The 14,128-nt window shown below is 37.4% G+C and overlaps 1 long non-coding RNA gene across 1 annotated transcript; it reads right to left on the bottom strand.

Moving 5' to 3' along the window:
* Positions 1-4,865: 4,865 nt before the first annotated feature.
* LOC118158154 lies at positions 4,866-12,820 on the bottom strand. The gene is made up of 2 exons (XR_004746806.1): positions 12,701-12,820; positions 4,866-5,099 (listed from the first exon to the last, which is right to left on the bottom strand). It is a non-coding gene; the product is annotated as an uncharacterized LOC118158154 (long non-coding RNA).
* Positions 12,821-14,128: the final 1,308 nt, after the last annotated feature.

Below are 14,128 nucleotides of genomic sequence, written 5' to 3'. Positions count from 1 at the left end.
CAAATATTTTAACAGTTAAATATATGTATATATATGTATATATAAATATATATATATATTATTCCTTCCTGGGATAAAATCAAGACATTTTCACAAAGAAAATTTGCACAGAATCACATCCTAGGTTAGCTTTAAGTTTAGGGTATGCACTAAAAGGATAGACGATAAAAGATACACCATATAATCTAGGCTATGTGACCAGACTTCTGGTTTTCAACAGAAAAATAGTGTGTTTGCACAATTCTTTACACCTTTCAGATATGGAGAGCTACTTCTATCCTTTGATTAATAAAGGAAGACTTAATGGTTAATGTGGACTTAAGAGTAAGGTTCCTTAACTGAACAAGGCAGGGAATAGATGTGAAATTTTGCATCCCAAATGAGTTTCCCAGCAACTGGACTGCTTGCTTTCTGGTACCCATGTTTTCAGTTTATTAACTTAAAATCCATTCTGCAGCGGATTACTCTTTCCTGATCTGATTTTGATTTATATTTTATTTTTTTCTTCAAGAGAGAGCTATGGGACATAGAGAAGATGGATGCACAAAACTGTATTTCAAAACAGCGATAAAGTAAATCAGTAATAAATCTTACAACAGTTTTCCAATCAATAAACTACATTTTTTCCCATTAGTGTTAAACTGGCAGAGTTTCGGCAGATTGTTTATTTTTTATTATTATTATAAGCTTCCTTAACTACAGCATAATAATTAGTTCTCACTTGACCATGTCTTCCTTCAGCTCAGTGGAGACAACATTTTTGTGTGACCAGAAAATGTCAAAAAAAAAAACAGGTATTGAAAAAGAGAGGCTTTATATGCAGTTTTGTTTATTTTGAAACAATCAGCTTTTCACTGGAACGCTTTTCACTAGTACATTTTATCTCATAAAATCACTGAATTATAGTTAAAAGTTGCAGCTACGAGTCTGTAACTTCCCAGGAACTCATTGTGATAGGTTAAAGGAATCACACATTTGCAGCACTTTTGGGAAACTTATGTGCCTCGGTCTTCAGTTGTCAGAGGCATATAACATTTTCCACACAAAAAGGGACTTGTACAGTATCAACTGGTGTGGGAAAAAAAATAAATAGCCACCTATTTGTGGTCAGCATCTACAAAAGCAATACGCAAAATCCCCCTTGTAGAATAAAGCATACTTCTACTACACCATAAGGTGGGGACCACAATACAAGCAAAATGTGGTCTGAGTACATTTAACAACATGAAGAACTAGAACTGATGGCACAGTATAATCTCTAGCTAATAAATTTCTTCTAATAAATCCTACCTAAGGTTTCTGATACAGGATATACTGCATATTACGTCACATTGAAATTGGGACTTTTTTGTATGTGGCAGACTGAATATCAACAAGGGTGTGAGGAGATAAGCTTTTTCTGTTGTTTTTTGATTGTTGCTTTTTGATTGTTGTTTTTGGTTGTAGTTTTTTTTTTTAAAGCTGACCACTGACAAAAGTATACAGCAAATTTACTTTATGTGGAATAAATGTGAAGGAATGGAACTTCCATGAACAAAACTTACAGCTGACTCAGAAAAAAGACCTTATAATTTGCTTGGAACATATACTCAGTTAAACAGAAAGCAGGAAGTGGATGATAAGGCGTCCTTGGTATTGTTCAAGACCATTATTACTGAACTGTAATACATCTTAAAAAGGCAAGCAAAACCAAGAAACATGAGAGCTTTTTGGGTAAGAGTGATCTTTTTTACTGTTTTCACCAATTGTTCTTTCTCCCCTTCTCTGTCCTTCCCCAGAAGGCATATTGTGGAAAAGATCATGATACTGTATTTTTTTTTCCAAATATGATTTTTTTAAATCACTTCTATCTGATTATCCTATGGAGTATTTTCACACATGCCACGAAGGGCAAATCCTACAAGGAGAATAGCAGAATTCATAGGAGTTATGAGAAATCCACTTCCTTTACCGTGTGAGGCAAACCTCTTGCCCAAATACCAGTCACATTTTCCATAGCTTAGATTCATGTAGACCCTTATTCCATTCTGAAAAGCCCCATAAAATTAATCTGAAAACTAAGCACTGTGGCTATTTGCAACACTAAATCGCTTAAAAGTCGTAGAAAGAAAAAAAAAAAAAAAAAAAAAAAAGGACATCAGAAGCTGTATGCTGTCTACATGCTAAATCTACATGTTTATTCCTATAAAATATTAATGGATGCACATTTTATCAACTCACACTAGAAAAAATGTGATTCCACATATGTAACTCTGCTTTGCAGTTTTTCTTACTTAAAAATGAAAATATTTATTTTATTTCCTCTAATGAGTTACTGGTTTGTTTGTTTGTTTTCATATCATTTTGGTTAATCTGAGCATTTGTCTACCTACGTGGTTTAAAGAATTCATAGTCATGACATTGTCTCCTTCTCTAGCTAGATTTATAATTTTTGTACAAATTGGTAAAATTGGTAAAGTAAGTAAACAATTACAAAATTAAATAGCAACAGACAATTTCAAAACTATTGAGTTGTCAAAAATTTGTAAAACTGTGTGTATTTCATAGAATGTCCACTATTTACTGGCATAATCATCAGAACACATTCTATTTTCCAGCAGTTTTTCTGTTTGGTTAGTTGGTTATTTTTTTTTTTTTTTTTTTTTTCTTTTACTTTTAAGCATAGCTCTTCTCCTTTGTTTTGAAGTTTTCAACTCATTTTTTTAAAAGAAATGTCTGGTGTGGAAAACAGGCTCTAAATCTCCAAATTCAGGATCTCTTCAAATGCATGAATATGAACAGGGTATGAAATACCCTTGTTTTTCCTCTATTTCAGCCCCAAAATACACTAGCAGCATGATCACATAAGTTTATTTTAACTGAACTTGTTTTGAATAAGGTGCACACTGACACTGTCCCAGTGAAAGAACTGACACTTCAAGATATGCCTACAGTTCAGAATGCTAATCATTTTGGAAATAATAAAATTAACCCATCAAATAAAAAGAAAGCCTGATATTTTGAGTCATCACGCTATGTAATTTTGATAAATTTGATATATGGCACAGCGATGTACATGTTGCTAAAACTACAGGCCCCGCTCATTATCCAGTATGCTGCAGTTATGGGGCAGCACAAAGGAGGAAGTCAGTATTGTGCTGGGTGAACACAATGAAAGGTATTCTTCCATGGAAAAATCACAAAGCCAGAACACAAAATGCTTATACCTGGGGAACAGTAGCAGATTTGTCCGGGTTCGTTGCTAGCAAATTGGCTTATTTTTATATTTCCTTTCATGTAACATCTTAATTCCATGCCTCATGCAGGGAATGAGGCATGAAGAAGCCTTCAGAGAGAGTCGCATAAATGGGTGACTGTACCAGGAAATAAATGCCCAAGCTGGGTAAAGTGTGTACGCAATGAAAACTTTGAAGGAGCAAGTCATGCAGTTAAGATCATCTGTGACTCATTTTAACATTTGTATTAAGATTGGAGGAAGCTTGTTAGGAACAGAAAGTTGCACTATATCGGTTAACTAGTAAAAATAATACCGATGAGAACTTGTAACTGTTTGATAGATTCTTAATTCCTCACACCTGAGCATATCATTTTCAGAAGATTAACAGTATAAAACTTTGAAAAAAAAATATGAATATTTCTCTTTTATATACCTACCACGAAGAAAACGTGCTGCCAATACTCTAGAACTTCAAGCCTTTAGGAAATGACCCAAGCTCCTGGACTGTATAAACACACAAATTTCAACAACTTAAGAGCTAAGCTCTGGAGAATGTCTATACATAGAAGGGAAAAAACAAAACAAACAAACAAAAAAAAACACTAAACCAACCAACCACCCAAAGAGAGAATGAAATGTATGCAATGAAAAAAAGGATTTACATATAAGAACATTTATTTTCTGAGTTAATATGAATGCAAAAATTGTTTGGTTAAAATGCACTACTCTTAAAACATGCTTGGAAGAACAAAGATCACAAACCATTCACAGCAACTGCTAGCCTGTTCTTATGTACTCATTTTAGCTGCTGAAAAGAACTGACTATATAGGAACAGAGCGGGTATAAAGTCTCCATTAATTCCATACTTCAAAGTTGAAAACAGTTTCATGTTATGCTTCTCCCTCTTCTTTCCTTTGAGTGGAAAGGCAAATTACAGTAGCCACACTGCTAGATTATTTTTCCTGGGTTGTCTGCATGAAATCTCTCAACATACTAGAATACTAGAGTCCTTTTCTATCTTTTGCATTGCACCCCAAACAAGCAAAGTTCCCTTCTTAAAAGCTGCTATCATAGCAATACTCTGACCTCAGAAATCATATGAAAGAAACACTCAAAAAAACTGATTTGCATCCTACTTGTGTCATTCACTTTTACAGTAATCTAGCTATAACTTTGGAGCTGATGAAGTCACCCTGACTCCAGATTCCCACTCCTGTGAATGCTCTACCTCTTGTAAGCAATCATAAAACTTTAATGCTATGCATGAGAGTTATTTGTGATGTAGACAATGTTGGTTTTGCATTTCAATTATGAACAGTTTTCAAATAAGATCCTTTTTTAAAAAAGCTAGCATACAAAAATCACAAAATAGACTTTATCTTTTTTTTTCTTTTTTTTAAAAGTCAAACCACAGTTAAGCTGCTGAAAGTTAGCTCTTGTAGTGAATTCCCATCTAAATCCATGTTGACATTTTAAAAATCAAATGCCTTAAAAAAATAATGCTTTATTCATTAATCTACATAACAACAAGAAATGACTTTCAAAAAGAAAAAAAAAAAAAATAGAAGCTTCAGTAGAAATTCTGTCAGTATTTCAGCCACCAGCAAATGCTATGATAGAGGAGGGGAAAAAATTGAAAGATTCTGGCTGACCATGAAGCAATTTGATCTAGAATAGAGGTGCTTGGATACAACTGAAGAACAATTCCATTCATCCTGCTAATAGTAACAGACTAGATTTTCATCCATATCTGTGGTAAGGGCATGAAATAGATGACAAAGTCTTATAAAAGGTCATAGTCATGAACAGAGAATGAAGCAAAACAACTGTCTTCAGAGGGTTGAGGATTTTTGCAATAACAAAAAACAGGCGGCGGGACTTCTGTTATAAGAGACAAGAAGTTTTGTGTGAGTAGGAAACAGAAGGCCTGAAGACAAAAATTTGCTGAATACTGATTTAGGAGAGATTGATCACTTCTGTTGTTGTCTAAGGCTGTCATCTACCTGCAGAACATTGATTATTTATCTAAGTGAGAATGTTTACCACATAAACCATTAATTCAACAACTGCCTTATAAAAACTGGGATCCAGTGTTCAGCTGTTCAGGTGTGTTTGGCCACTATTTATACCTGTCTCGCATGAAATAAAAGGAGTCCGTACAGCTGTTTGAGTAATTTCTTACAATGCTTCCATAAAACTCCATTTGTAGTTTTGTGGTGGTGGAGACCTCTTGAGAACATGTGAGGTATCCCACTGGTCCATAAGACAACATGGTACCAGAATAGAATCCAAACTAACAAAGGAAAAATCCAGAGTGATCTGTGGATTGTAAGTGATACATTAATGAATGCTACACTGAGAGGGGAAGAAGAACAGGAAATAAATAAGAACTAAGTGGAGTAATACAGAACTGTGCTATAGAAGAGACAGAGCAGAGTAGAACATACTTATTTTGTTGAAATGAAATTAAAGATATCTTATCCACAGTGAGTAAACAAGGTGCAGGAGGAGAGGATAAAGAGAAAATGGAAGTCCTGGTTGAGGAAACTGGAAGACAGACGAGCATTGGGAATGGGTAGTGAGTAAAAAAACAATAGCTGTGCAAAGAAAGAGATGGCTTGATCTTCTCTCATTTCTTGAGAATTTTATAACTTCTATTGTACCCCACAAATACAAAGCACTGAATTAAAGGAAGATAATATTTCAGTACTAAACCTATTCATAATTGAGGTGAAGGAAGAGTAAGTACAATTGGCTTGGGCTATATTTTGATAGAGAGATGATAAACAACAACTTCAAACAAACCAACAAAATTTCATTTCATAGTATTTCTGCAGCCCTGCTTCAGCAAAGCTGGTAAGCAGGTACTTATTTATTTTTTTCCTGAATCTCTCCATGCTTACTTATTTGCTGTTGTTATATAAACCGTATACACTAGCACATGCTAAAGGAAATTTGAATGGAATTTGACTTCTTAAATGACAGAGGCACTTCAAAAAAACTCTGATGTGTTTGATGTTTCTAGGTTTATAATTATGTCTATAAAAATTAGAGAAACAAGAGAAACCTTAGAAGCACAGTTTTGAGAAAATTGAGTTAGCTTTATTTGGCCTGTACAACATGAACAGAAGTGCCAACTTTGCCTCCATTTACAATGTATGACTATCCAATATTCATATAACAACATTAAAATATCATGTTTCCAATCCATGATTGCACTTAATTCTTTGGAATCTTGAATATCTTCTGGAGCAATATTTTGCAATTTGACCTTTACTGGTTACTGAAAAAAATTGTATGTGCAAGAAAAAGAAGTAAGGGAAAGTAAAGAGAAGGTACAACAAGCATATTGCGAGCTTAGTCATTTGACAAAAATGACCCTATGAAGTATTTGGATTAAATCAGGTTAGAAAAACAATCCAAAATCCACACCTACATGTTGAATTCCAAGAGTCTGAATCTGCAGCCAGATCTAGAGTATTACATAGCAGCCACTCTTAAAAATGACCACAGAAACGAACAAGTGTCACTTGTGGCAACTTTCTCTATTCTGAGTAGTGCAGAGAGTGCGAATGTCCTCAAATTCTCAAGTTTGTTTTTTTTTTTTTTTTTTTTTAAAAAAAAAAAGTATTACAGAGTATTCCCAAACAACTTCTGGAAGGATAAGAAACTGAAGGTAACCTGACACACTTGCCTCTTTTTAAAACTTATTCTGCTACATGTATTGCAGGATTTCATAAACGTAGCAACTGTGAAACTGAAATCACCATCTTTATAAACTGATTTGATATTACTAACAAAATAACCACCTTGAAACAGTTATCTTACTGATTTTTTAATCTGATTTCTGAACAATTTCTCCCTGTTGGTCAACAAACTATGGGTTTGACATGGGTTTGGAGAATAATACGAAGTATTTCCCTTTTTCTTTAAAAAATAAAAAAATAAAAAATAAATTGAAGGATACTTAAGCCTTGACACCATTTCATTCTTTGCAAACCAATTATTTTGGGGGCTGAATCCACAGATGTGTTTAAACCAAACATCACAGCTAAGGATAAAGGACATTAGGTAATTTTAGCAGCATAGATTTTTGTGGTGAGTGTATGTAATTTTCAAAACTGAAATTCTTTCAGACTTCACAGAAGTTCATTCATTTTCCAAATGCTTTGATAAATAAACTTATAGGAAAAATATGGAAAATCAAAAGCCTAACTTTTGCAAGAATTAAGTTGGGGCAGTGGGGGGGGAGAGGTGTATCTTCCTTTATTCTTCACACTGTATTTGTGAATGATGCTGATACATTAAATCCTTGACAAAGTAAAGGGAAGAGAGAAGAAAAGAGAACAAGAAAGTGAAATCCAATGAAACCCTAATGTTTAAAGGCCATAAATCAATTGCAGATCATCGATTCTATACAGAACCCATCACATGCCTCTCCACATCTGCTGGACTGATTTAAGAGTTAGCTAACAGCTCAATATTTCCTCCTACCTATCAGCACACATTCTTAGGCTGTAAAAATTCTCAGCTTGCTTGAAGTCATTAGATCTGTCATGTTTAAAATCCACAGTAAACCCATCTATTAGTCTTTCATATAACAGTTGCAATAGGTGATACAGAGAAGCCACACATGGGGAAATGGGCCAAAAGACACTAACTCCTCTGAGTTTGTGCACGGTATTGACATATTGAAGAAATTTGTACTGGCTGGTCAAACTCTTATATGATTGCAGGCCCCACCCTTCTTATTTTGAATACCAGTACTACCTAAGTTTGAACTTTCAGCCAATGAAGAACAGAGTAAAGAAAAAAAAATGGTATAAGCAGACAAGACTTTTTTTATTTTTAAAACATTTTTAAAGAATTATTTGCTACCAGAATTCACATTTTACTCAGAATTGCTTGCCTCTTCCATTGCACTAGCTTATGGCTGGCTCTAGGTAAACATGAGGGATTTAGAAATTGTTGGAGTAGTGAACCTCAGGGAAGATATCAAGGCTCTCAGTTCTGGTCTGGTTTAAAGTCTGATGATAAATTATGAGGAGTCTGTGACAATCCCCAGTTTTTCAAAACCAACAATTTCCAAGTTCTTTACATAGTCATGAGTGTAGAATAGAGACTACCAATTACAATACAATTCAGAATCATACTACGGTACATTGAGCAGGACAATCAGACTACCAAGGAAGGCCTACAGCTACCTACTAAAGCATGGGGAGCCACGGTGTTGAATCTCTGATTTGACTGAAGTAATAAGGCATTTTACATGAGTAACATATAGAAGTGTTGTTCAAAATTAAAAAGTGTGTGTAACCAGTTGTCCTCACTGTTCTGTAATGCTGTGGACATATCCAGGATGTGCAGTAATGTTAGAATAGATTTTTGGTTTTCTTCTTACAGAAGAAAACAAGAGCAATAGCCTCTAAAAACTCTAATTATAAAATAAATATTTTCAATAGTAAATAATAGCTTTCCTTATAGTAAATAAAACAGTAAATAATATAGTAAATAATAATAATATAGTATAATAGTATAATATAATACATATAGTATATATAGTAAATATAGTATAATATAGTATAAATCATATAGTAAATAATAATACTATAATATAGTAAATAATATTTTGCTTCTGGACCTTGTTCTTACCAACAGGGTTGGGCTTCTTAGGGATGTGAAGGTTGGGGGCAGCTTGGGATGCAGTGACCATGCTGGAGTTCAAGATGGAACTTGGTGGAAGAAGTATGGCAAAAAGCAGGATTGCTACCCTGGACTTTTGGAGAGCCAACTTCGACATCTTACAGGACCTGACTGGGGGTATCTCATGGGCTAGATTGCTAGAAGGTAAGGGTGCTTGTGAGAGCTGGGCAACATTTAAACAGCACTTCTTCCAAGCTCAGGATCGGTGCATCCCAAAGAGTAGGAAATCGGGGTAGTGGGGGGAAGGAAACCTGCATGGATGAGCAAGGAGCTCATTGACAAGACCAAAAAGAAGAGCAAGGTCTATGAATGTGGAAAAAGGGTCTGTCCTCTTGGGAGGAGTACCGAAGTGTTGTCAGGGCCTGCAGGGACGTGACGAGGAACGCTAAAGCCCACCTACAGATGAGGCTTGCAAAAGAGATAAAAAATAATAAGGTGTGTTTTTTTTTTAAGTACATAAACAGTAAAAGGAAGACCTGGGATAATGTGGGTCCCTTGCTGAACGAGGGGGGTGTCCTGGTAACGGGAGACGCCGAGAAGGTGGAGATACTGAATGCTTTCTTTGCTTCAGTCTTTGCTTCAAGGACTGCCCCCCCGGACTCCTCGACCCTGGAGGGAAGAGAAAGGGTCTGGGAAACGGAGAGCTCCCCGCTGGTTGATGAGAGAGTGGTTTGGGAGTGTCTGAGTGGGCTCAATGCAAACAAATCCATGTGTCCCAATGGGATGCATGCACGCGTGCTAAGGGAGTTGGCAGAGGTGATCGCCGAACTGCTCTCTATCATCTTTGAAAGGTCCTGGAGAACAGGAGAGGTGCCTGAAGACTGGAGGATAGCCAATGTCACTCCGGTCTTCAAGGGCAAGAAGGAGGATCTGGGAAACTACAGGACAGTCAGTCTCACCTCTGTCCCTAGAAAGGTGTTGGAACAGCTTGTTCTGGATGCCATCTCCAAGCAATTGGAACAGAAGGTTATGAAGAGTAGTCAGCATGGATTCACCAAGAGAAAACCGTGCTCCACCAACCTCGTTGCCTTCTATGATGGCATCACCAGCTGGGTAGATGGGGGGAGAGCAGTGGATGTCGTCTACCTTTACTTTAGCAAGGCTTTTGATAGTGTCTCCCACAAAATCCTGCTAGCAAAGCTGAGAAAGTGTGGGATAGAGGAGTGGGCAGAAAGGTGGGTTGAGAACTGGCTGACTGGCCGAGCTCAGAGAGTGGTGACTAGCGGAGCAGAATCCGGCTGGAGACCTGTGACTAGTGGTATTCCCCAGAGTTCAGTGCTGGGTCCAGTCTTGTTCAACATCTTCATTGACGACCTTGATGAGGGAATAGTGACCACCCTCAGCAAGTACGCTGATGAAACAAAGCTGGGAGTAGGGCCTGAAATGCCAGAAGGGTGTGCTGCCATTCAGCAAGACCTGGACCAGCTGGAGAGATGGGCAGGAAGAAACCAAATGAGGTTTAATAAGAGCGAGTGTAGAGTCCTGCACCTGGGAAGGAACAACTGGAAGTATCAGTACAGGCGACCTGCTGGAAAGGAGCTCTAAGGAGAAGGACCTGGGAGTCCTGGTGGACGACAGGTTGACCATGAGCCAGCAGTGTGCCCTCATGGCCAAGAGGGCCAATGGGATCCTGGCGTGCATTAAAAGGAGCGTGGCCAGCAGGTCAAAGGAGGTGATCCTCCCCCTCTACTCTGCCCTGGTCAGGCCCCACCTGGAGTACTGTGTCCAGTTCCGGGCTCCCCAGTACAAAAAGGACAGGGATCTCCTGGAAAGAGTCCAGCAGAGGGCAACCAGATGATACGGGGCCTGGAGCATCTTCCCTATGAAAAAAGGCTGAGAGACCTGCATCTGTTCAGCCTTGAGAAAAGAAGACTGAGAGGGGATCTTATCAATGTTTACAAATATCTTAAGTGTGGGAGACAGAGGGACTGGGCCAACCTCTTTTCAGTGGTTTGTGGGGACAGGACAAGGGGCAATGGCCACAAGATGGAACACAGGAAGTTCTGCACCGACATGCAAAACAACTTCTTCACGGTGAGGGTGACGGAGCACTGGCACAGGCTGCCCAGGGAGGTTGTGGAGTCTCCTTCTCTGGAGATATTCAAGGCCCGTCTGGACACCTACCTGGGCAGCCTGCTCTAAGGAACCTGCTTTGGCAGGGGGGTTGGACCCAGTGATCTTTCGAGGCCCCTTCCAACCCCTACAATTCTGTGATTCTGTGATAATCATACATTGACAGAGATACAGTATACTATATTAACAGAGTACCTGATACAAAAAGTGAATTTAGTATGAAAGTATGCAAAAATATTTTGATAAATGGTAAACTGTAAATGAATCATGTCAAATATGTACAGTTAGCTCCCTTGTTTAGCTTCAGAGTCACACTGAACAAATTGTAACCTTGAACACAAAACTTAAGTGTCAGAGACGGCTTTCATGCATTTTTTCTATATTCCTCACAATACAAATAAAACCAGAATAAATTTGCATTTCTTTTAGTCCTGACATGCTTCTGAAGAACACGTACATTTGGGCAAAAAGAAAATGCAGGAAAAAAAATCCATTGGAAACGCTGCTGAAAGAAATCCAGCTGAAGAGACTATGACATTTTGCTTAAAGAGAATCTTGCCTTTGCCTTTTGAAGGTGGATCCAGAACAACCTGACTTTAGTCTTTCTAGAATAACATCTAGACTTACTGAAAATGATACCTTAAAGAAAAAAGCTGTCTTAAAATATTAATAATTATTTGAATTTTCATTAGAAACTATTATGAATAGAGTTAAATACCAGAGACATGAGCACTATTTGGCTTTGGTTCCTTACATCAAGGTTCACTTTATCTATTAGAACTGTTTTGTTGTCAGTTTTGTTTAGCAGAAAGCATTCTTTTATTGGCACAAGAGTTCTCCTGCTTTCTTTCCTTATAGCTTACATGTAAAGTACCTCATCTGCTGCTGCACATGTACTGAGTTAGACTTAGTGCTTGGCAGAACTTAGGCAAACTATTATGGCTGACATAGAGCTGAACAGGCTTCAGTCCTTTAAAAGAATAGGGATGTGTCTTGATTAATGGCAAGACATCTTTGGCATTGCTCAGTTATGCACACCAATAATATGCTGTTGCTTACATTCACATTTTATAGTTAAACTATGGTGAAACACCAAAATTCCCACAGGGAATATACGCCAGAAATGGAAACGAATAGATGTATGTGCATTTATATATTCATATAAATAATGAATAGATGTATATATTTCAAAGACAAGACACGTGGCTTTTTATTAAAACATTTTCACTTCCCACCAATATGTATTCTGCAAAGCCTTTATTACTTTAATTTTTGTATTTTTAGAGGTTTTGCCATCAAAACAATTCCCCATAGCCCCCAAGCCCTGATGCAGATTAATTGTACTAATCAGTGTTTCAAAACGGACACAGGCTTAATTAGCAAATACCTTTACTTTTAAGTTCTTGCTCCCATATAGATACAACCTCTGGGTATTTCAGTGGAAGTGCTAAATGCCTCTGGTCCTTGATAGTCAGCCAGTCCATTTTCTATTGTACAGCAGCATAAAGAATTTCACACTGCCAGCAGGTGCATCATTGTAAGTCACTACATTTTTTTTAGAACCTTTTTCCTAAATGTTTTATGCATGTAATATTTGTGTATTGAAGGATGTTGCCCTGACAGCCCTGCTGGATGAGATCCATTTTATTTGCAGAGCCATAAAGACTCAATTGTGGCAGTACTATCCCCTTAACCCATTATTGTACCTTACTCCAGGTTCCTTGAGGAAGTAGTTTTCTCCCTAAAATCCGGACAGTTGTTTTTCCTGAAATTGGCATCTTGACAACACGGACAACATGATCTTGTTCACTGTCCTTTGTGCTGCTGAAAAAGTAAGAAGAGAGGCTATTTTATTTTGAAGTGTGAACAATAAAGCTTATGGTTTCCGATAGGCTTTGTTAGTTACTATTATGTGCTTAATCATACCTAAACCAACCTCAGTAAATGATCACAGACTCCGTGTATGCACATGGGTCAAAGACCCCCTAGTCACTGAAAACTGACACTTTCCACATGTAGGCAACTGAAATGAAGATCTATATGCCACCAATGTGAACATGAAATCAAGTTCATTGAAGGTATCACTGAGCTAGCAAAGGCCAAAACCACACCAGTACATTCATGCTGTGGCATTTAACGTCTTATAGATATAGACATGTATATGTGTGACTACAGTAGAGGCACCATGCAAGGTCTGTCTACATGCATCAGGTAAATACATCAAAGGTCACAAAATGAAATTACACAGCAAGTGCTAGGAGAGCTGACATTTCATGAACTTAACTTGGAGTCTTAAGTTCAACACAGTATTTTGTCAAGCTTCTCTTTAGTTTTAATATCTTCCTCTGGTATTTCAGCCAGCAGAGATACTGACAAGCATCTTTAAGATAGCTCAGCATCCATTATTACAGCAGGTCATCTGTCATTAATTTCACCAAACTCTACCATATGGACTGAAACTTCACATGCTGGTGTCAGCTTCAGACTGTGGATTTTTAGAAAATGTAATTAAAAACAGGTTGGCAGTTTCTCAGAAAAGAAAACAAGTCCTTTTGCTCATGTCAAATAATTCACAGTCTGCTCATTTTCCCCATAATTTAACTGGGAAGTTCAAGTATTTCCACACTGGAGAGATGGACACTATAGACTGGACAATAGAAATGACTGTGGGTTGCACTAGGTCCATCTTTTCTGCAGCAGATCTCCCATTTGCCCCCTTATACTGTGCCTTGCGTCACACCATGAACAAAGTACAGTAGTTAACAAGCAGGGTTGATGATGAAATCTGATGTGCTTCAGAAATGCATCAAATATGCTCCAAATGGTAATGGATATTCAGTTCACAATCCTGACTAATTTGACGTAATGCTCCCAACATTTGAACAATACAGTCATTAAATTGAACTGCCCAACATATCTGCCATCATTGGTCTGTGTTACTGATTACTATGCTACTTGCCATCAAAGGTTTGCTTTGTATTCATAGGCTTTTTTTTCTGGGTAATCAATATAACCTGGCTTAGAACAGAGATTGAAAACAGAGCTACTACAAGACTGTAGTGAAGGCAAGAGATAAGTAGAAACAAATAGAATCATAGAATGGTTTGGGTTGGAAGGGATCTTAAAGGTTATGT

The sequence above is a fragment of the Oxyura jamaicensis genome, chromosome 1 (genome assembly GCF_011077185.1).
Source record: "Oxyura jamaicensis isolate SHBP4307 breed ruddy duck chromosome 1, BPBGC_Ojam_1.0, whole genome shotgun sequence".
Taxonomy (NCBI): domain Eukaryota; kingdom Metazoa; phylum Chordata; class Aves; order Anseriformes; family Anatidae; genus Oxyura; species Oxyura jamaicensis.
The sequence above is the reverse complement of the archived record's forward strand: the minus strand, read 5'-3'. Positions and strand labels throughout refer to the sequence as shown.